This window comes from Procambarus clarkii, chromosome 73, assembly GCF_040958095.1.
Source record: "Procambarus clarkii isolate CNS0578487 chromosome 73, FALCON_Pclarkii_2.0, whole genome shotgun sequence".
NCBI lineage: Eukaryota > Metazoa > Arthropoda > Malacostraca > Decapoda > Cambaridae > Procambarus > Procambarus clarkii.
This window is the reverse complement of record NC_091222.1, coordinates 24,687,675-24,709,207: the sequence shown is the minus strand read 5'-3', so window position 1 is coordinate 24,709,207 and position 21,533 is coordinate 24,687,675. Positions and strand designations below refer to the sequence as shown.

The following is a 21,533-nucleotide window of genomic DNA, read 5'->3' as shown; positions in this document are numbered from 1 at the left end:
ACGATCCCCTGCCGCGAAGAATCGTTTTTTCATCCAAGTACACATTTTACTGTTGCGTTAAACAGAGGCTACAGTTAAGGAATTGCGCCCAGTAAATCCTCCCCGGCCAGGATACGAACCCATGACATAGCGCTCGCGGAACGCCAGGCGAGTGTCTTACCACTACACCACGGAGACTGTTTGTATATTGTTTGATAAGTGATAGGTGCAAACAATATTGTTTGATAAGTGATAGGTGCAAACAATATTGTTTGATAAGTGATAGGTGCAAACAATATTGTTTGATAAGTGATAGGTGCAAACAATATTGTTTGATAAGTGATAGGTGCAAACAATATTGTTTGATAAGTGATAGGTGCAAACAATATTGTTTGATAAGTGATAGGTGCAAACAATATTGTTTGATAAGTGATAGGTGCAAACAATATTGTTTGATAAGTGATAGGTGCAAACAATATTGTTTGATAAGTGATAGGTGCAAACAATATTGTTTGATAAGTGACAGGTGCAAACAATATTGTTTGATAAGTGATAGGTGCAAACAACAATAAATCTACCACCCAAAAAAGCGAAGGAAATGACAGCATTCGGCATGATATGCCGGTCTAGAAAGACAATAACCAGGTCCAGCAAAGATTAGGTCTGGTCGAGGACCGGGCCGCGGGGACAATAAGCCCCGAAACCACAAGGTAACCTCGTTCAAACCTGTATTTACAATACATCACAATACACATTTAAAGTAAAATCAAACACGCGTGCCAGCAGTGACCCACATTTACAGAATTTTTATGATTGAAATCTGGAAATGTCTGGTCACACTAGCAGAGTAAAGAGCCATTCATTATGACTGGGGGAGGGGTTGGGCACGTCAATGGAGGTCAGAGCCTTGGGTAGACATGGCGTGAGGACACTATCAACAAGGGTGTGTGGGTAAGGGGGGGGGGGTAAGAGGACCTTGGGGTAGCCACAAGAAGGGTCAGGGGGTAGGGAGGATCTTGGGTAGCCAGAGAAGAATGCAACCCGTTCTCGCACTTATGTCAATATTGACTTATTAAACAAGTGCACATGTGACATACTAAATTAGTGAATATTTTAGTTTACCTTGAAAAGCTTCATAGAAAACACCGACCTTACCTAACCTTCTTAGTATGTTAAGATAAGCAGCTTATTGTTTCTTAATTACAATTATTACTTAACCTATTATAGGTATAGATCAAGTAATAATTGTAATTACGAAGCAATACGATGCTTAACATACTAAGAAGGTTAGGTAAGGTCGGTGTTTTCTATGAAGCTTTTCAAGGTAAACTAAAATATTCACAAATTAGTAAGTCACATATGCACTTATTAAATAAGTCAATATTGACTAAGTGCGAGAACGGGTTGCAAGAATGCCACAGGAGAGGAACAAACATGGCCACATTGATAACCTGATGGGCAGGTCCGCAGGGTGCCTATACTGCTATAGCCTAGTCCAAGCACTATATCAAGGTGAACCAATCCACAAGGGCCGTGACGAGGATTCGAACCTGCGTCCGGGAGCATCCCAGACACGTGCCTTAATCGACTGAGCTACGACAGGGTTAAAAGGGTTGAAACCGAAGGGTTCTACTGATTTGTTCTCTTGATGCATCACGTTAGTGTGATGTGTGTGTGACTATATTATGGGAGCCGGTCGGCCGAGCGGACAGCACGCTGGACTTGTGATCCTGTGGTCCTGGGTTCGATCCCAGGCGCCGGCGAGAAACAATTGGCAGAGTTTTTCACCCTATGCCCCTGTTACCTAGCAGTAAAAAAATAGGTACCTGGGTGTTAGTCAGCTGTCACGGGCTGCTTCCTGGGGGTGGAGGCCTGGTCGAGGACCGGGCCGCGGGGACACTAAAAAGCCCCGAAATCATCTCAAGATAACCTCAAGAAGATATCAAGGTCTCCATAACCCAGCCTGCTGGCAAGTGGCCGAGAAAAGTAAAGTCTTAAAAAAAGTCTTAAAATAAAAGTAAAGTAAAAAAAAGAAAAGTAAAGTCTTGCAGTCTCCGTGGTGTAGTGGTAAGACACTCGCCTGGCGTTCCGCGAGCGCTATGTCATGGGTTCGTATCCTGGCCGGGGAGGATTTACTGGGCGCAATTCCTTAACTGTAGCCTCTGTTTAACGCAACAGTAAAATGTGTACTTGGATGAAATTTAGACCTATTGTCTTATGTATGACCCTCTGTCCTGCGTGACAGTGAATACTAGCATTAACCTCAATTTAATAAGACTATCAAAATCCTCAGATTAGGCAAAATTGTAATTAATTTTGTCAATAAAGATGTTAATAATAATAATAATTGGATGAAAAAACGATTCTTCGCGGCAGGGGATCGTATTCCAGGGACCATAGGATTAAGGACTTGCCCGAAACGCTACGCGTACTAGTGGCTGTACAAGAATGTAACAACTCTTGTATATATCTCAAAAGTTCAGCCACTGAACTCAGTGATTCGTGGAACTCTCATTTATGAACTAGTTATATAAGCATTTAATTTGCATAGCAAGCAGCATCTCTGACGCCATCCACAGGCACCAGCTCTCGGTACCTTTGAAGATATTTTACTGAACGTACTCTAAGGGCAAGCTGAGGTGATGATACCTTGTGATTTCAGGGCTCTATGTCCCCGCGGCCCGGTCCTCTAACCTTGTCAAGGTCCTTATAATCCTGTCAATTGGTATCGACTCGTTAATACGGAACGTAACTATCCAACTATAAATACGACTATTTAATACTATTCGCCTACTTGCGCTCGTTACAAAATCTATTAAAAATTTTGCTCTGGCTCTATAGGACAGCCTCAACTGTCAATAAATCAACCCCCCCCCCTCCCCACACCCCCAGGAGGCAGCCTGTAGCAGCTGTAACTCCCAGCTACCTATTTACTGCTAGGCGAACATAGGCATCAGGGTGAAAGAAATTGGCCATTTGTTTACGCCTTCTAGGGTCCGGGGGACTATGAATCCTGAGCGCTGTCCACTCGGCTATCAGGCCCCAGTAGTCAGACGGGCCATTCAGTTGTCAAGAAAGCTACTAAAAAATTTTTTTATGCCACTTAAAATTACACAACGGCCGCTGTTCATACGAACGTCGGTACAAATTACAGGTGCACTGTATGCACCTATGACTATCCACAGGTACACACGGACTGCATGCACCTGTGACTATCCACAGGTACACACGTGGACTGTATGCACCTGTGACTATCCACAGGTACACACGTGGACTGTATGCCCCTGTGACTATCCACAGGTACACACGTGGACTGCATGCCCCTGTGACTATCCACAGGTACACACGTGGACCGCATGCCCCTGTGACTATCCACAGGTACACACGTGGACTGCATGCACCTGTGACTATCCACAGGTACACACGTGGACTGCATGCACCTGTGACTATCCACAGGTACACACGTGGACTGTATGCCCCTGTGACTATCCACAGGTACACACGTGGACTGCATGCCCCTGTGACTATCCACAGGTACACACGTGGACCGCATGCCCCTGTGACTATCCACAGGTACACACGGACCGCATGCCCCTGTGACTATCCACAGGTACACACGTGGACTGCATGCACCTGTGACTATCCACAGGTACACACGTGCACTGCATGCACCTGTGACTATCCACAGGTACACACGTGCACTGCATGCACCTGTGACTATCCACAGGTACACACGTGGACTGTATGCACCTGTGACTATCCACAGGTACACACGGACTGTATGCACCTGTGACTATCCACAGGTACACACGTGGACTGTATGCACCTGTGACTATCCACAGGTACACACGTGGACTGTATGCACCTGTGACTATCCACAGGTACACACGTGGACTGCATGCCCCTGTGACTATCCACAGGTACACACGTGGACTGCATGCCCCTGTGACTATCCACAGGTACACACGTGGACTGTATGCACCTGTGACTATCCACAGGTACACACGTGGACTGCATGCACCTGTGACTATCCACAGGTACACACGGACTGCATGCCCCTGTGACTATCCACAGGTACACACGGACTGCATGCCCCTGTGACTATCCACAGGTACACACGTGGACTGCATGCCCCTGTGACTATCCACAGGTACACACGTGGACTGCATGCCCCTGTGACTATCCACAGGTACACACGTGGACTGCATGCCCCTGTGACTATCCACAGGTACACGTGGACTGCATGCCCCTGTGACTATCCACAGGTACACGTGGATAGTCACAGGTACACGTGGATGATAATGTTTGCCTAGTCAACGATATTGCTCAGTGCACAATTATACAAACTCATTCCTCGTATTATCAAAGTAATGCTATGTGCAAACAGCTTTGAAAACTATTCGTCAACTACTTTCAACAGCAATCAAGCTGCCGGTTCATCAATTAATGCCAAGATTTATCCTTAAAATACGTGAAATAAGCATAGAGCGATTTATGGATTAGCTTAATGGCATTAAACTAGTAGCAAATTCTTTAAAACCAATTAACAATACTCGCCTAGACTTTCCAATAGTTTCCAATATACTTTAGCGAGATTTACAATTTACGATCATGTCTCCATTAATTGCATGTTGGTTAAAACGATCAAACTTAATCACCCAAGTAATTGGACCTACAATGATTCACACCTGCAATGATTCACACCTGCAATGATTCACACCTGCAATGATTCACACCTGCAATGATTCACACCTGCAATGATTCACACCTGCAATGATTCACACCTGCAATGATTCACACCTGCAATGATTCACACCTATTCTCACGAGAAAATGAAGTTCTGTACAACTCTCCTGGTGTGGTAGTACTTACAGTACTGATCCATAGTACAGTATATACGACGTACAGCAAAATTAGGAAGTCGAAATCTACACTATAGAGTTGGACAAAGCTGAAAATTATTTTCTAATAGCGTTGCATAGAAATAAACCTAACCTTCCTAGCCTTCTTTAGGTTATCTTGAGATGATTTCGGGGCTTTTAGTGTCCCCGCGGCCCGGTCCTCGACCAGGCCTCCACCCCCAGGAAGCAGCCCGTGACAGCTGACTAACACCCAGGTACCTATTTTACTGCTAGGTAACAGGGACATAGGGTGAAAGAAACTCTGCCCATTGTTTCTCGCCGGCGCCTGGGATCGAACCCAGGACCACAGGATCACAAGTCCAGCGTGCTGTCCGCTCGGCCGACCGGCTCCCTAATACACTATAACCTAGGCCTAATCTAGTACAAGTGTTTAGGGCCTAGGAATATATTTAAGCGGTTTTTAAAGTTTAATTTTTTCCCCAGACTCGTTATAAAGTGAATAGGTTCTATCTAAATTGCTTAAAACTATAATCTTTGTATTGTAGAGTAATTACAAAATCTTATCTAAACAGCAAAAAGTTTAAAATGAGCACGGGACCTCCTCTCTAATGATACTACATCGTATTTTGATGTATAAAATCCCCGTATTTGACTGATCTAAGGCGAGCTAGAGTAATCCCCCAGACGCTGGCTAAGGTTACAGCGTACCCATGATCAAAATACACATTATTAAAGGAAAAAAAACAGGTGAAGGTCAGAGAAGCGTGCCAAATCCTAGTTTAGGCGACTGGGAGAAACTCTGCCAGACACTGTCAGGGACGCACGAGGCTATCACCTAGCTGCATTCACCTAGCTATATTCACCTAGCTATATTCACCTAGCTGCATTCACCCAGCTGCATTCACACCAAAGCGTTATACGACAGTGCTGGGAAGATGGGACACCACGAGCGTAGCTCTCATCCTGTAATTACACTTAGGTAATTACCTAGCTACATTCACCTAGCTGTGCTTGCGGGGGTTGAGCTCTGCTCTTTTGGCCCGCCTCTTGTCAATCAATCAACTTATTAACAAATCCCCCCCCACACCACCAAGCAGCCTGTAATAGCCAACTCCCATGTACCTATTTATTGCTAGGTAACATGGGTATCAGGGTGAAAAACTCTGCCTATCTGTTTCCGCTAGTGGCCGGGATCCAACCCGGGCCCTGGGATTACGAGTCCCAAGCGCTGTCCATTCAGCTCCTGATAGTGTGGCCCCCACAAGGTCACCACCAGTGTTGACTATGGCTCATGTGTCAATACCCACGGCCAAGCCCAGCCACGACACATCTGGGTCACTACGCTCAAATGTCACCCAAGAAGGCGCCTCTATTTGGCAATATTAGGGCCAGATCTCAGAACGCAGCGGGTTTTCTTCCTATTGGGGAGTGTGGACATGCTATGGCGGTATGTCCACAAGTGAGGCTGCCCAATAAACTCCCCTCGGGGCAAAATTTAAAATTTAAATCTCGAAACTAATGTTACATTAAACCCGCTTAGTGAATTCCCAATATATGTGCAAATCTTAAGGGTTTTGTGATTTGTGAAACAAGCCAATTCTGTCTCACCACATCACCTAAACAGTCCATAATGACTATTCCAAAGTATAAACCAATTAAAACATCGTAATAGGAAGAAATGCATAATTACAGCATAATAAAATTACCGCGACTAATGAGGCAATTTAAACTATCAACAATGACATTAAACAATTAACCAAATAATTAACGACAAACTAGCATTTAGTCGAGAGAAACAACCTATACAATAATACATTAAAAAGCCCCGGATATAACAAAATATTGCGACAAGCGTAATTTACGCTTAGAAACTGACGTATAATATGAACAGGTATCGCCAGGATAGCAGGCAGGGAGGGCGATAGCAGGATAGCAGAAACACCTCCCTGCTCACACTATAGCCAAGCTCTCAGCCCAGGAAAGAGACAGACAGACAGACAGAAAAAGAGAGAAAGAGGCGTACCACAGGGAGAGAGACAGGAAGGGAGAGAGAGGGTAGCAAAGAAAGGGAGAGGAGAGAGGGGGAGAGGCGTACCACGGAGGGAGAGAGAGACAGGAAGAGAGAGAGGGTAGCAAAGGAATGGAGAGGAGAGAGGGGGAGAGGCGTACCACAGGGAGGGAGACAGGAAGGGAGAGAGAGGGTAGGAAAGGAAGGGAGAGGAGAGAGGGGGAGAGGCGTACCACAGGGAGGGAGAGAGAGACAGGAAGGGAGAGAGAGGGTAGCAAAGGAATGGAGAGGAGAGAGGCGGAGAGGCGTACCACAGGGAGGGAGACAGAAAGGGAGAGAGAGGGTAGGAAAGGAAGGGAGAGGAGAGAGGGGGAAAGGCGTACCACAGGGAGGGAGAGAGAGAGGGTAGCAAAGAAAGGGAGAGGAGAGCGGGGGAGAGGCGTACCACAGGGAGGGAGACAGGAAGGGAGAGAGAGGGTAGGAAAGGAAGGGAGAGGAGAGAGGGGGAGAGGCGTACCACAAGGAGAGAAGGAACAGGAAGGGAGAGACTGAGCAAAGAAAGGGAGAGGCGCTTAGCGTACCACAGCCCGAGGCGTCGCCACGACACAAGAATTTCCTCAAGTTGGTCCATGTATCTCATGCCCTTCACAGCCCACACCAGGCCCACCAGCAACGCCCAACACCTCATACCAACTCACTCACAAATCTCATTACAACACAAATACGCTTATACGCTTTAAATGCGTAAAAAAATTAAAAAACATTTTTTTTTCTAAAGTCTTGCTTTTAAATACCCACGTCACCTTTCACGTGACGTTTGTAACACGTCAGCAATACACTTGTCAACACACCCGTCACACGTCATATATGACAGCTTGACACGTGTCATATATGACAGCTTGACACCTGTCAATCAGCCTCCACCCCACTCACCTGGATCTTGGTTGACCAAGAGGTAGGTGGTCAAGGCTCCAGTGGGTGGTCAAGGCTCCAGTGGGTGGTATAGGTTCCTGCCACTAGGAGGAGGAAGAGGCCGTAGAGACACAGAAGGAGGTAGAGAGAGAGCTAGCCGCCGTCTACCCAGCACGCCAGACACGGTCACACAAGCTTGCCGTGGCCGCCACAGCGAGCCACGTAGCGTTTAAATTCCCCGCGCGTGACGTCATTGTTTGTTGCCACCGCGTCTTTTTCATAACACTAATTCTATACATTTTCCTCCCCCTGAGGGAGCACTTATTTCCCTAACTCATGTTTATATTTATCAAAACAATGTTATAATTCATTTATAATCTTTCCTAATGGAATGGTAAATGGGAAATAATACCTGTCTCTGGCAATGAGATTTGTGACGTCAGCACCACATGGTGGGTCGACACCCCGCCTTCTCTCACCTGATTGGTCGAGCCCCGGTGGTGTGATCCTCCGGCCGGACTCTCAGCAATGCAGAAGTAAAACCACCTTTACGGCCTTGTATCACACAGGTCATAATACCATACTATATTACATTTGCCTCGCTTGGGACGTTTTGTTGTGGTCGCTGTAAAATAGCCTTTGTTGGCATGTGCTTAAGAGCGTTATTTCCGTGGGGTTGAGACACTGCAGGTCATGCTACTCTCGTACGATGCGCGGGTCGACGTAGCAAAGGGCTTATGCGTGGCGGTTGCTAGCACGGTGATCGATGCATCGTACGTTGATCACAGGCAGCACGTACGACCACCATAGAGGGAGCACGTAAGACGACAACAAAGGGAGCACTTACGACGACCGCGGGGAGCACATACGATAATCACAAGCACCACGTACGACCACCATAGAGGGAGCACGTAAGACGACAGCAAAGGGAGCACTTACGACGACCACAGGGAGCACATACGATAATCACAAGCACCACGTACGACCACCATAGAGGGAGCACGTAAGACGACAACAAAGGGAGCACTTACGACGACCACAGGAAGTACGTACGATGATTGCAGGCAGCACGTACGACGACCATAGAGGGAGCACGTACGATAATCACAGGGAGCCCGTACTATAACCATAGAGGGAGCACGTACGATAATCGCAGGCAGCACGTACTATGACCATAGAGAAAGCACTTAAAACGACAACAAAGGGAGCCTTTACGACGACCACAGAAAGCACTTACGACAACCACAGGGAGCACGTACGATGATCGCGGGGCGCACGTACGACGATCTTAAGAGGACGCACAACCTCGTTATATAAGATTCCAGATCCCAGGATACACAGGAGTATTTATCACAGAGTTACGAGGTGGTCGAGGGCGTTCACGTCGGCTAAAACCTGATTGGCAAGCTTCCCTTTCCTGCCTGAGTGGCAAGTACTCAAGACTATATAAGTTTATTATCAACTTAAGGGGCCTGATAAAGTTCCCAGGCGAGTCACAATCAAAAGGGCCCGCGTTCGACTCCCGCGACAGGGCAGAGATGTTCTATACCACAGGGTGGGTATATGGGGTCCACTACCACTCACAGGATGGGTATATGGGGTCCACTACCACTCACAGGATGGGTATGGGGTCCACTACCACTCACAGGATGGGTATGGGGCCCACTACCACCCACAGGATGGGTATGGGGTCCACTACCACCCACAGGATGGGTATGGGGTCCACTACCACCCACAGGATGGGTATGGGGTCCACTACCACCCACAGGATGGGCATGGGGCCCACTACCACCCACAGGATGGGTATGGTGTCCACTACCACTCCACAGGATGGGTATGGGGTCCACTACCACCCACAGGCTGGGCATGGGGTTCACTACCACCCACAGGATGGGTATGGGGTCCACTACCACCCACAGGATGGGCATGGGGCCCACTACCACCCACAGGATGGGTATGGGGTCCACTACCACCCACAGGATGGGTATGGGGTCTACTACCACCCACAGGATGGGTATGGGGTCCACTACCACCCACAGGATGGGCATGGGGTCCACTACCACCCCACAGGATGGGTATGGGGTCCACTACCACCCACAGGATGGGTATGGGGTCCACTACCACCCACAGGATGGGTATGGGGGTCCACTACCACCCACAGGATGGGTATGGGGGTCCACTACCACCCACAGGATGGACATGGGGTCCACTACCACCCACAGGATGAGCATGGGGTCCACTACCACCCACAGGATGGGTATGGGGGTCCACTACCACCCACAGGCTGGGTATGGGGGCCGCTACCACCCACAGGATGGGTATGGGGCCCACTACCACCCACAGGATGGGTATGGGGCCCACTACCACCCACAGGATGGGTATGGGGCCCACTACCACCCACAGGATGGGTATTAGGTCCACTACCACCCACAGGATGGGTATGGGGCCCACTACCACCCACAGGATGGGTATGGGGTCCACCACCACCCACAGGATGGGTATGGGGCCCACTACCACCCACAGGATGGGTATGGGGCCCACTACCACCCACAGGATGGGCATGGGGCCCACTACCACCCACAGGATGGGTATGGGGTCCACTACCACCCACAGGATGGGTATGGGGTCCACTACCACCCACAGGATGGGTATGGGGTCCACTACCACCCACGGGATGGGTATGGGGTCCACTACCACCCACAGGATGGGCATGGGGTCCACTACCACCCACAGGATGGGCATGGGGTCCACTACCACCCACAGGATGGGCATGGGGTCCACTACCACCCACAGGATGGGTATGGGGCCCACTACCACCCACAGGATGGGTATGGGGGTCCACTACCACCCACAGGATGGGTATGGGGTCCACTACCACCCACAGGATGGGTATGGGGCCCACTACCACCCACAGGATGGGTATAGGTCCTAAGGCTCCCCCAAACGTCAGGAAACTGACGTACTAAAGTGCCCTTATCCTAACCTGCCAGAGGACCCACAACAGAAAACGGGACAGTTCGTCACTTTCGCCAGCCGCTTCCGTTTTCTAATACGACGATTTTTGGCCTTAGGGAGATTATACGTTAAAAAAGCGACGTTCTATTAAGAGGTGAATGTTTAAACAGAAAATGGGATGCAGGGTAGACTTAGTAAGAAAGACAGAGGAAGAAGATGAGTAGAAAAAGGTAGAGTAGATGTAGACAGTAGAGTGGGAAGAGGTAGAAGGGTAGAGTGTCACTGGAGACAGCAGTTTGATAAGTGCCAATCAGGCTCTAATGTTATCTCTCGCCCAGTAATTGGGCAGTTAAGCTATTAAGGAGTTTTTTGTATTTATATACACCTGAATTTACCTGTGGACCACCAATACTAGTGGCCTCGATGAGGAGAGGATGCCGGCGGCTTGTCAAAGGCCCCCGCCTCCCCCCAATTACAAATAGAGCAGGTCCTTAAACCTAATTTTCCCTGGAATACGACCGGCCAAATTGTTTAACAACCAGGAACCCATTTTACTGTTGGGTAAACAGAGGCTACAGTTCAGGATTGGTGCCCAGTCAATCCTCCCCGGCCAGGATACGAACCCAGACGAACCCAGGGGCTATAGCGCTGGGCGAGGATCGTACCACTGCGCCACGGACACTGCAAAATATCAATAAACAGTTAAATATTATCTAGTGAACCTGGGGCCAGATTCACGAAGCAGTTACGCAATCACTTACGAACCTGGGGCCAGATTCACGAAGCAGTTACGCAAGCACTTACGAACCTGGGGCCAGATTCACGAAGCAGTTCCGCAAGCACTTACGAACCTGGGGCCAGATTCACGAAGCAGTTACGCAAACACTTACGAACCTGTCCATCTTTTCACAATCTTTGGCGGCTTTGTTTACAATTATTAAACAGTTAATGAGCTCCGAAGCACCAGGAGGCTGTTTATAACAATAACAACAGTTGATTGGCAAGTTTTCATGCTTGTAAACTGTTTAATAAATGTAACCAAAGCCGTCAAAGACTGAGGAAAGATGGACACGTTCGTAAGTGCTTGCGTAACTGCTTCGTGAATCTGGCCCCAAGTTCGTAAGTGCTTGCGTAAGTGCTTTCGTGAATCTGGCCCCAGGTTCATAAGTGCTTGCGTAACTGCTTCGTGAATCTGGCCCCAGGTTCGTAAGTGCTTGCGTAACTGCTTCGTGAGTCTGGTCCCAGGTTCGTAAATGCTTGCGTAAGTGCTTTCGTGAATCTGGCCCCAGGTTCATAAGTGCTTGCGTAACTGCTTCGTGAATCTGGCCCCAGGTTCGTAAGTACTTGCGTAACTGCTTCGTGAATCTGGCCCCAGGTTCGTAAGTGCTTGCGTAACTGCTTCGTGAGTCTGGTCCCAGGTTCGTAAGTGCTTGCGTAAGAGCTTTCGTGAATCTGGCCCCTGGGCGCTCCTCCTTATAACCCATTATCGTAACCTTTGCATGACAAATAATGTAAATTCCTCTCTTTCTATGTCAACAGAAAATGGGAAAATTAACCCAATATAAATTAACAATTTCTTCCTTACATAAACCTGAACTAGTGTGCCCCCAAACACAACCAAACTACAACGTTGCTACAACTTTCGACCGAGTTTAAACCCCTGACAACCCTGGAAACACAAACCGAAACTGTCTCTATTTTCCGCTTGTTACAACTTGTAATAAAGTTGTTACATCTTGGCTTAACGTGTTTATGACGTATTAGAACGTTGTTACAACTTGTAATAAAGTTGTTACATCTTGGCTTAACGTGTTTATGACGTATTAGAACGTTGTTACAACTTGATATATTGGTTGTTACAACTGGTTAGGAAGTGTTAAAACTTGTTCGAACGTTGTACCAACGTCGTAGTTTCGATGTGTGTTTGGCGGGAAGTTGTAAAAATGTTCTAAAAACGTCATTACAAGTTGTAACAAGCGGAAAATTAGGACAGTTGCATTGTGTGTTTACAAGGATAAGTATTCTGTTTTACTGACTTATAGTCAAACTTAACTATCCACAGTTGAATAAACTTTAGTGTCAAACTTGCTTTTGACAGAATCACTTATGGAAGTTGATTTTGTTTAGAGAAAACCCCAATAGATGGCGTGACATGCTTTGAGGCCGAGTCTAGCATAAAGAAGCCCAAGACTTCTTATGAAATGCTGACAGCAGTCTGAGGTATCTTCTTGAGGTTATCTTGAGATGATTTTGGGGCTTTAGTGTCCCCGCGGCCCGGTCCTCGACCAGGCCTCCACCCCCAGGAAGCAGCCCGTGACAGCTGACTAACACCCAGGTACCTATTTTACTGCTAGGTAACAGGGGCATAGGGTGAAAAAAACTCTGCCTATTGTTTCTCGCCAGTGCCTGGGATCGAACCCAGGACCACAGGATCACTAGTCCAGCGTGCTGTCCGCTCGGCCGACAGGCTCTAGGTACCATTGCTTTGATGACACAGCCAGGTGCTCACCTAGTTGTGCTTATGGGGGGTTGAGCTCTGGCTCTTTGGTCCCGCCTGTCAATCAACTGCCCGCCAAACACACACCGAAACTACGACGTTGGTACAACGTTCGGACAAGTTTTAACACCTAACCAGATATAACAACCAATATAGCAAGTTGTAACAACGTTATAATACGTCATAAACACATTAAGCCAAGATGTAACAACTTTATTTCAAGTTGTAACAAGCGGAAAATAGAGACAGTTTCGGTTTGTGTTTCCAGGGTGGTGATTGATTGGTGCCTTCTAATCCGTGTAATTGCTATAACGAATCACGAGAACATCTTGCAAGTGCAATTAAATTCAACCATGATTCAATGAGTGACAAAATCTGTTGTCAAGAACATAAGAACAAAGGTAACTGCAGAAGGCCTATTGGCCCATACGAGGCGGAGGCGGAGAGTTGGTGTGGGTGGGGTTGAGTCAGAGTGGGACGGTGTTGTTGGTGGGGTGCCTCAGGGCTCTGTCCTGGGACCTCTGCTGTTTGTGGTATATGTAGGTGATTTGGATTCAGGTTTGAGTAGCGGCATCTGCGGGTTTGCAGATGATACGGGGATCGGTAGGGAACTCGACGCGGGGGAGGACTCGCTGTCACTTCGAGTTGATCTAGGTAGGGTTTTGGAATGGTCGAAGGATTTATTTATTTATTTTATTTATATATATACAAGAAGGTACATTGGGTTTGTGAGAATACATTGGATAGTACAGTATTTACACTCTTGTAAAGCCACTAGTACGCGCAGCGTTTCGGGCAGGTCCTTAATCTAGCAGATAATTTTAAGTAGGTAATTTCAATCACAATTGATAAATGATAAAGATACATTACAAGAGAAGAATGAGATGAGAGAGATAAGTAGGTATATTAAAGCACATTGTTATATTAAAGCTCTGATTAATTACATTGACAGCTTGATTAGTAATTTAAACAAGGTTAATAGACACCATACAGCAGATTGACAGCACATATAAGACAGCAATGATCACAATGGTAAACATGTTCAGATTGGGTACATAAAGATTGGGAGACTGGGTAGCAAAAGATACAGATAAACAAGATTTATAAACACCATACAACAGATTGGCAGCACATATAAGAAAACAGCAATGATCACAATGGTAAAGATGTTCAAATTGGGAACATAAAGGTTGGGAGATTGGGTAGCAATTGATACAGTGCAATTTTAAGGCAAAAAGTGTAAAACTATGAAGATGAAATTAGGTACTTTTTAGTATTGATTTTGAATGATGTAAAAGTTGGACAGCTTTTCAATTCATTTGAGGATTGGTGGATGCAGTGTCTTGCTGATGGGTGTAGAGTTTTGGGGCTGGGTGGTGATGATGGAGTTGCAGGATGCGGGCTGGGTGGTGTTGGGATTGCGAAGTCGGATTGCGGGGGGGATCTGGGAGTTGTGATTGGTGGGAATTTGAAGCAAAAGGATCAATGAATGTTCGTAGTGAGGCGAATTGGACACTGGGATTTGATAGTCGAGGCGTTGGTGACGGGGCGCCTGGAGTGGTTCTTCAGCTGTCTTTTGCTCTGGTTGGGCCCCATTTGGATTGTGCAGTTCAGTTTTGGTCGCCGTGCTGTGGAATGGATGTGGATTCGCTTGAGCGTGTCCAGCGTGGGTTGACGAGTTGGTTCCCCGGATTGGAGGTCTTTCATGTGAGGAGGGATTGATAGGGCTTGGATTGCATTCGCTGGAGGGGCGAGGGGTTGGGGGTGACGTGATAGAGGTTTGCGGGTGGATGAATGGACGTGGCGGGGGGGGGGGATATTGATGGGGTATTAAAAGTATCAACTCAAGACAGAACACGAAACAATGGGTATAAATTGGATAAGTTTAGATTTAGGAAAGACTTGGGTAAATACTGGTTCAGTAACAGGGTTGTTGATTTGTGGAACCAATTGCCGCGTAACGTGGTGGAGTTGGGGTCCCTCGATTGTTTCAAGCGCGGGTTGGACAAGTATATGAGTGGGATTGGGTGGTTATAGATAGGAGCTGCCTCGTATGGGCCAATAGGCCTTCTGCAGTTACCTTTGTTCTTATGTTCTTATGTATTCTATAGTGATTTTTGTGTATTTTATTGACAAATTACAAAGTGTTCAGCGCCAAGAGGATGACACTTATATCGTCTTATAAATAACTTGTACAAAGAGGACTAAATTTATTGTCTTGAACATAAGAACATAAGAACAAAGGTAACTGCAGAAGGCCTATTGGCCCATACGAGGCAGCTCCTATTTATAACCACCCAATCCCACTCATATACATGTCCAACCCGCGCTTGAAACAATCGAGGGACCCCACCTCCACCACGTTACGCGGTAATTGGTTCCACAAATCAACAACCCTGTTACCGAACCAGTATTTACCCAAGTCTTTCCTAAAGGGAAATGTGTGAGAAGTGAGTGTGAGTGCTTGTCTATAACCAGTATGAGTGCTTCTCTATAGAGTCCTCGCTGCCCCAATGCACTCCAAATACAAGTGTATTTGCTGCGTATCCGACAGGACCGGACGGCAAATCCTCCGCCAAAGAACAAAAGACCCAGATTGAAGACGGAAATCTGTAAATCCATCTATCCAACGAGTCCAGAGGGACTCCGAGTGCTGGGGACACAAGGCTAGGCGTCCCCCCAGCACTGTCGCTGGAGCCTAGCAGCTAGGAAGACCCACTTTTAGCGTGCGGGAACATTGTTGTTAGCGACAAAGAGTTTAGCCAGAAGTTGTTTACATTGTGACGTCATGAATATTTCGTCCAGTCACGGGGCAGGATTTCCTACATTAGGACTCTGTGGTCCCCTTGTACGTGGGGTTAATGGGTCTCCTGTACGTGGGGTTAATGGGTCTCCTGTACGTGGGGTTAATGGGTCTCCTGTACGTGGGGTTAATGGGTCTCCTGTACGTGGGGTTAATGGGTCTCCTGTACGTGGGGTTAATGGGTCTCCTGTACGTGGGTTTTAAGGTCTTCCTGTACATGGGCTTTGAGGTCTTCCTGTACGTGGGTTTTGATGTCTTCCTGTACGTGGGTTTTGAGGTGCCTGTACGTAGGTTTTGAGGTGTCTGTACGTGGGTTTTAAGGTCTTCCTGTACGTGGGTTTTGAGGTCTTCCTGTACGTGGGTTTTGAGGTGCCTGTACGTGGGTTTTGAGGTGCCTGTACGTGGGTTTTGAGGTGCCTGTACGTAGGTTTTGAGGTGTCTGTACGTGGGTTTTAAGGTCTTCCTGTACGTGGGTTTTGAGGTCTTCCTGTACGTGGGTTTTGAGGTCTTCCTGTACGTGGGTTTTGAGGTGCCTGTACGTGGGTTTTGAGGTGCCTGTACGTGGGTTTTGAGGTGTCTGTACGTGGGTTTTAAGGTCTTCCTGTACGTGGGTTTTGAGGTCTTCCTGTACGTGGGTTTTGAGGTCTTCCTGTACGTGGGTTTTGAGGTCTTCCTGTACGTGGGTTTTGAGGTGCCTGTACGTGGGTTTTAAGGTCTTCCTGTACGTGGGTTTTGAGGTCTTCCTGTACGTGGGTTTTGAGGTCTTCCTGTACGTGGGTTTTGAGGTGCCTGTACGTGGGTTTTGAGGTGCCTGTACGTGGGTTTTAAGGTCTTCCTGTACGTGGGGTTAGTGGGTCTCCTGTACGTGGGGTTTGAGGTGCCTGTACGTGGGTTTTAAGGTCTTCCTGTACGTGGGTTTTGAGGTGCCTGTACGTGGGTTTTGAGGTCTTCCTGTACGTGGGTTTTGAGGTGCCTGTACGTGGGTTTTGAGGTGCCTGTACGTGGGTTTTGAGGTGCCTGTACGTGGGTTTTAAGGTCTTCCTGCACGTGGGGTTAGTGGGTCTCCTGTACGTGGGTTTTGAGGTGCCTGTACGTGGGGTTAGTGGGTCTCCTGTGCGTGGGTTTTAAGGTCTTCCTGTACGTGGGGTTAGTGGGTCTCCTGTACGTGGGGTTTGAGGTGCCTGTACGTGGGTTTTGAGGTGCCTGTACGTGGGTTCAGAGGTGCCTGTACGTGGGTTTTAAGGTGCCTGTACGTGGGTTTTGAGGTGCCTGTACGTGGGTTCAGAGGTGCCTGTACGTGGGTTTTAAGGTGCCTGTACGTGGGTTTTGAGGTGCCTGTACGTGGGTTTTGAGGTGCGTGTACGTGGGTTTTAAGGTGCCTGTACGTGGGTTTTAAGGTATTCCTGTACGTAGGTTTTGAGGTGTCTGTACGTGGGTTCAGAGGTGCCTGTACATGGGCTTTGAGGTCTTCCTGTACGTGGGTTCAGAGGTCTTCCTGTACGTGGGGTTAGTGGGTCTCCTGTACGTGGGTTTTGAGATGCCTGTACGTGGGTTTTAAGGTCTTCCTGTACGTGGGGTTAGTGGGTCTCCTGTACGTGGGTTTTGAGGTGCCTGTACGTGGGTTTTGAGGTGCCTGTACGTGGGTTCAGAGGTGCCTGTACGTGGGTTTTAAGGTGCCTGTACGTGGGTTTTGAGGTGCCTGTACGTGGGTTTTAAGGTGCCTGTACGTGGGTTTTGAGGTGCCTGTACGTGGGTTTTGATGTCTTCCTGTACGTGGGTTCAAAGGTCTTCCTGTACGTGGGTTCAAAGGTCACCCTGTACGTGGGTTCAAAGGTCACCCTGTACGTGGGTTCAGAGGTGCCTGTACGTGGGTTCAAAGGTCACCCTGTATGTGGGTTCAGAGGTGCCTGTACGTGGGTTCAGAGGTGCCTGTACGTGGGTTCAGAGGTCTGCCTGTACGTGGGTTCAAAGGTCACCTGTACGTAAGTTCAGAGGTCACCCTGTACGTAAGTTCAGAGGTCTCCTGTACGTGGGTCCAGTGGTTCCCCCCTAGTAAGAACCTCCCAGAAACAAGGAATATGTCTATAAATTGCTGGAATTCACAGCATCATGAATATAGCAGTTTATCAACAAGTCCTGCACAAGGAGACAATATCAAGGGCCCCACAAAGAGCGGGTCCAAAGAGCCAGAGCTCAACCCCCGCAAACACAACTAGGTGAGTATAACGCCCATCCCTAGAAACACAAACCGTAACTGTCTCTATTTTCCGCTTGTTACAACTTGTAATAAAGTTGTTACATCTTGGCATAACGTGTTTATGACGTATTAGAACGTTGTTACAACTTGCTATATTGGTTGTTATAACTGGTTAGGTGTTAAAACTTGTTCGAACGTTGTACCAACGTCGTAGTTTCGGTGTGTGTTTGGCGGGATGTCTCTCCACAGGAAACGTCAGCTTTCAATAACCTGTCATCGTGGGAGGAAGTGAGAACAGAAGAACATAAGAACAAAGGTAACTGCAGAAGGCCTATTGGCCCATACGAGGCAGCTCCTATCTATAACCACCCAATCCCACTCATATACATGTCCAACCCACGCTTGAAACAATCGAGGGACCCCACCTCCACCACGTTACGCGGTAATTGGTTCCACAAATCAACAACCCTGTTACCGAACCAGTATTTACCCAAGTCTTTCCTAAATCTAAACTTATCCAATTTATACACATTGTTTCGTGTTCTGTCTTGAGTTGATACTTTTAATACCCTATTAATATCCCCCCTGTTATGTCCATTCACCCACTTGTAAACCTCTATCATGTCACCCCTAACTCTTCGCCTTTCCAGTGAATGCAACTTAAGCAACTTGAGGGTTGTACCATTCAGGTGATTCAGGTCATTACTTCAAATCTACGACGTAATTAATGCTAATTTCTACTCTTTATCTACCTTGTAGGGTTAGGTAAGGTTATGTTAGGTTAAACAGTGCATTATTCTTAAACATGTGAAATATAAAATTAGAAAACTATTTGAGTATCCCCTAGAATTTCATATAAAAGCCTAGCTTCAGTATTTTTTTAAAATGTTTGATACACCTTTTATATTTTAAATCATCGATTTATAATATAATAAAGTTATAGCTTGATAATATTATCTGTTTAGAACAAAGATTCACTTGCCAGTTTACGACTAGACTATTATTTGGAACAGTAATATGTTTTCCCGACCATCACAGACATCTAGATCACAGTTCAGGTGGTTTGATAGTGAGATTGATGTTAGATGTAGTTAAATGAACAAATCCACAAGGGCCGTGACGAGGATTCGAACCTGCGTCCGGGAGCATCCCAGACACTGCCTTAATCGACTGAGCTACGACAGGGTTAAAAGGGTTGAAACCGAAGTTCTACTGAACTTACTGGATCCTGCAGCCTCTCCGAGACACAAACCAGGATTTTACACAATTCCCCCCTGCACTCCGAGCTATGTCAATAGGCCGTTCTCCCTCTTCGCCCTTACATCATCACACAGAGATCACACTGTTTAGATATAGTTACTTCACCTTGATGACGGGTTGACATTGAAACAGATGGATCTCCTGCCCTTCATCGTGGTGTGAGAAGCACCTTTTTTTGGTATTCAATAAAAAAATATTACTTTTCTTATACAGATCCAATTTTTTCCCTGAAATACTATTTTTATCGGAATAAAACACTTTTCGGCCAATCCCAGAGGTTAAGACATGCGGAAGGTATATATAACATACCATGAGAACTTAATGAAGAGGTTAAGACATGCAGAAGGTATATATAACATACCATGAGAACTTAATGAAGAGGTTAAGACATGCGGAAGGTATATATAACATACCATGAGAACTTAATGAAGAGGTTAAGACATGCAGAAGGTATATATAACATACCATGAGAACTTAATGAAGAGGTTAACACATGCGGAAGGTATATATAACATACCATGAGAACTTAATGAAGAGGTTAACACATGCGGAAGGTATATATAACATACCATGAGAACTTAATGAACAGGTTAAGACATGCGGAAGGTATATATAACATACCATGAGAACTTAATGAAGAGGTTAACACATGCGGAAGGTATATATAACATACCATGAGAACTTAATGAAGAGGTTAACACATGCGGAAGGTATATATAACATACCATGAGAACTTAATGAAGAGGTTAACACATGCGGAAGGTATATATAACATACCATGAGAACTTAATGAAGAGGTTAACACATGCGGAAGGTATATATAACATACCATGAGAACTTAATGAAGAGTGTCCAACACAGGCCAGTGAATAATTGACCTTACATGGGTCATTATGCGCTGGTTCACATGGGTCAGTACCATCTGGTTCACATGGGTCCAGTGGACCAGTGAACCAGTGGACCAGACCTCACAAGAGCCAAGATGGAGGCCAGCAAACACTTGAGTCATACACGGTACAAGAAAAAGTATTAAGAACATTCTTCACCATTATAAAAATCAAAACGTGAGATAGAGAGAAAAAAATTGAACAAAAATTAACAATAAAAACCATTTAAAAAAATTAATACCAGTTTTTAGTATTAGTATTGTTAGGTGTGGAAATATACACATGAATCATGGAGCATTACAGGATGCTGTAGGCTGGCCCTGGTGACTGTAGGATGCTGTAGGCTGGCCCTGGTGACTGTAGGATGCTGTACGCTGGCCCTAGTGACTGTAGGATGCCGTAGGCTGGCCCTGGTGACTGTAGGATGGTGTAGGCTGGCCCTGGTGACTGTAGGATGGTGTAGGCTGGCTCTGGTGACTGGAGGATGCTGTAGGCTGGCTCTGGTGACTGGAGGATGCTGTAGGCTGGCTCTGGTGACTGGAGGATGGTGTAGGCTGGTCCTGGTGACTGTAGGATGCTGTAGGCTGGCTCTGGTGACTGGAGGATGCTGTAGGCTGGCTCTGGTGACTGGAGGATGCTGTAGGCTGGCTCTGGTGACTGGAGGATGCTGTAGGCTGGCTCTGGTGACTGGAGGATGGTGTAGGCTGGTCCTGGTGACTGGAGGATGGTGTAGGCTGGCTCTGGTGACTGTAGGATGCTGTAGGCTGGCTCTGGTGACTGTAGGATGCTGTAGGCTGGCCCTGGTGACTGGAGGATGGTGTAGGCTGGCCCTGGTGACTGTAGGATGCTGTAGGCTGGCTCTGGTGACTGGAGGATGGTTTAGGCTGGCCCTGGTGACTGTAGGATGCTGTAGGCTGGCTCTGGTGACTGGAGGATGGTGTAGGCTGGTCCTGGTGACTGTAGGATGCTGTAGGCTGGCCCTGGTGACTGTAGGATGCTGTAGGCTGGCCCTGGTGACTGTAGGATGCTGTAGGCTGGCTCTGTAGATGCTGTAGGATGCTGTAGGCTGGTACTGGTGACTGTAGGATGCTGTAGGCTGGTACTGGTGACTGGAGGATGCTGTAGGCTGGCCCTGGTGACTGTAGGATGATGTAGGCTGACCCTGGTGACTGT

The 21,533-nt window shown here is 47.1% G+C and overlaps 1 protein-coding gene across 3 annotated transcripts in view; it reads right to left on the bottom strand.

The window, feature by feature from the left end:
- bgm (acyl-CoA synthetase bubblegum family member 1) overlaps positions 1–21,533 on the bottom strand; it is a 151,389-nt gene that overhangs the window by 42,522 nt on the left and 87,334 nt on the right. The window contains exon 1 of one of the 3 annotated variants that reach the window (XM_045768313.2): positions 7,783–7,976. The exons of the other annotated variants lie outside the window; for them this stretch is intronic. The gene's annotated coding sequence lies outside the window, so the exon portion shown is untranslated. Of the gene's footprint in view, positions 1–7,782; positions 7,977–21,533 lie in introns of those variants that run through there. 3 annotated transcript variants of the gene reach the window in all.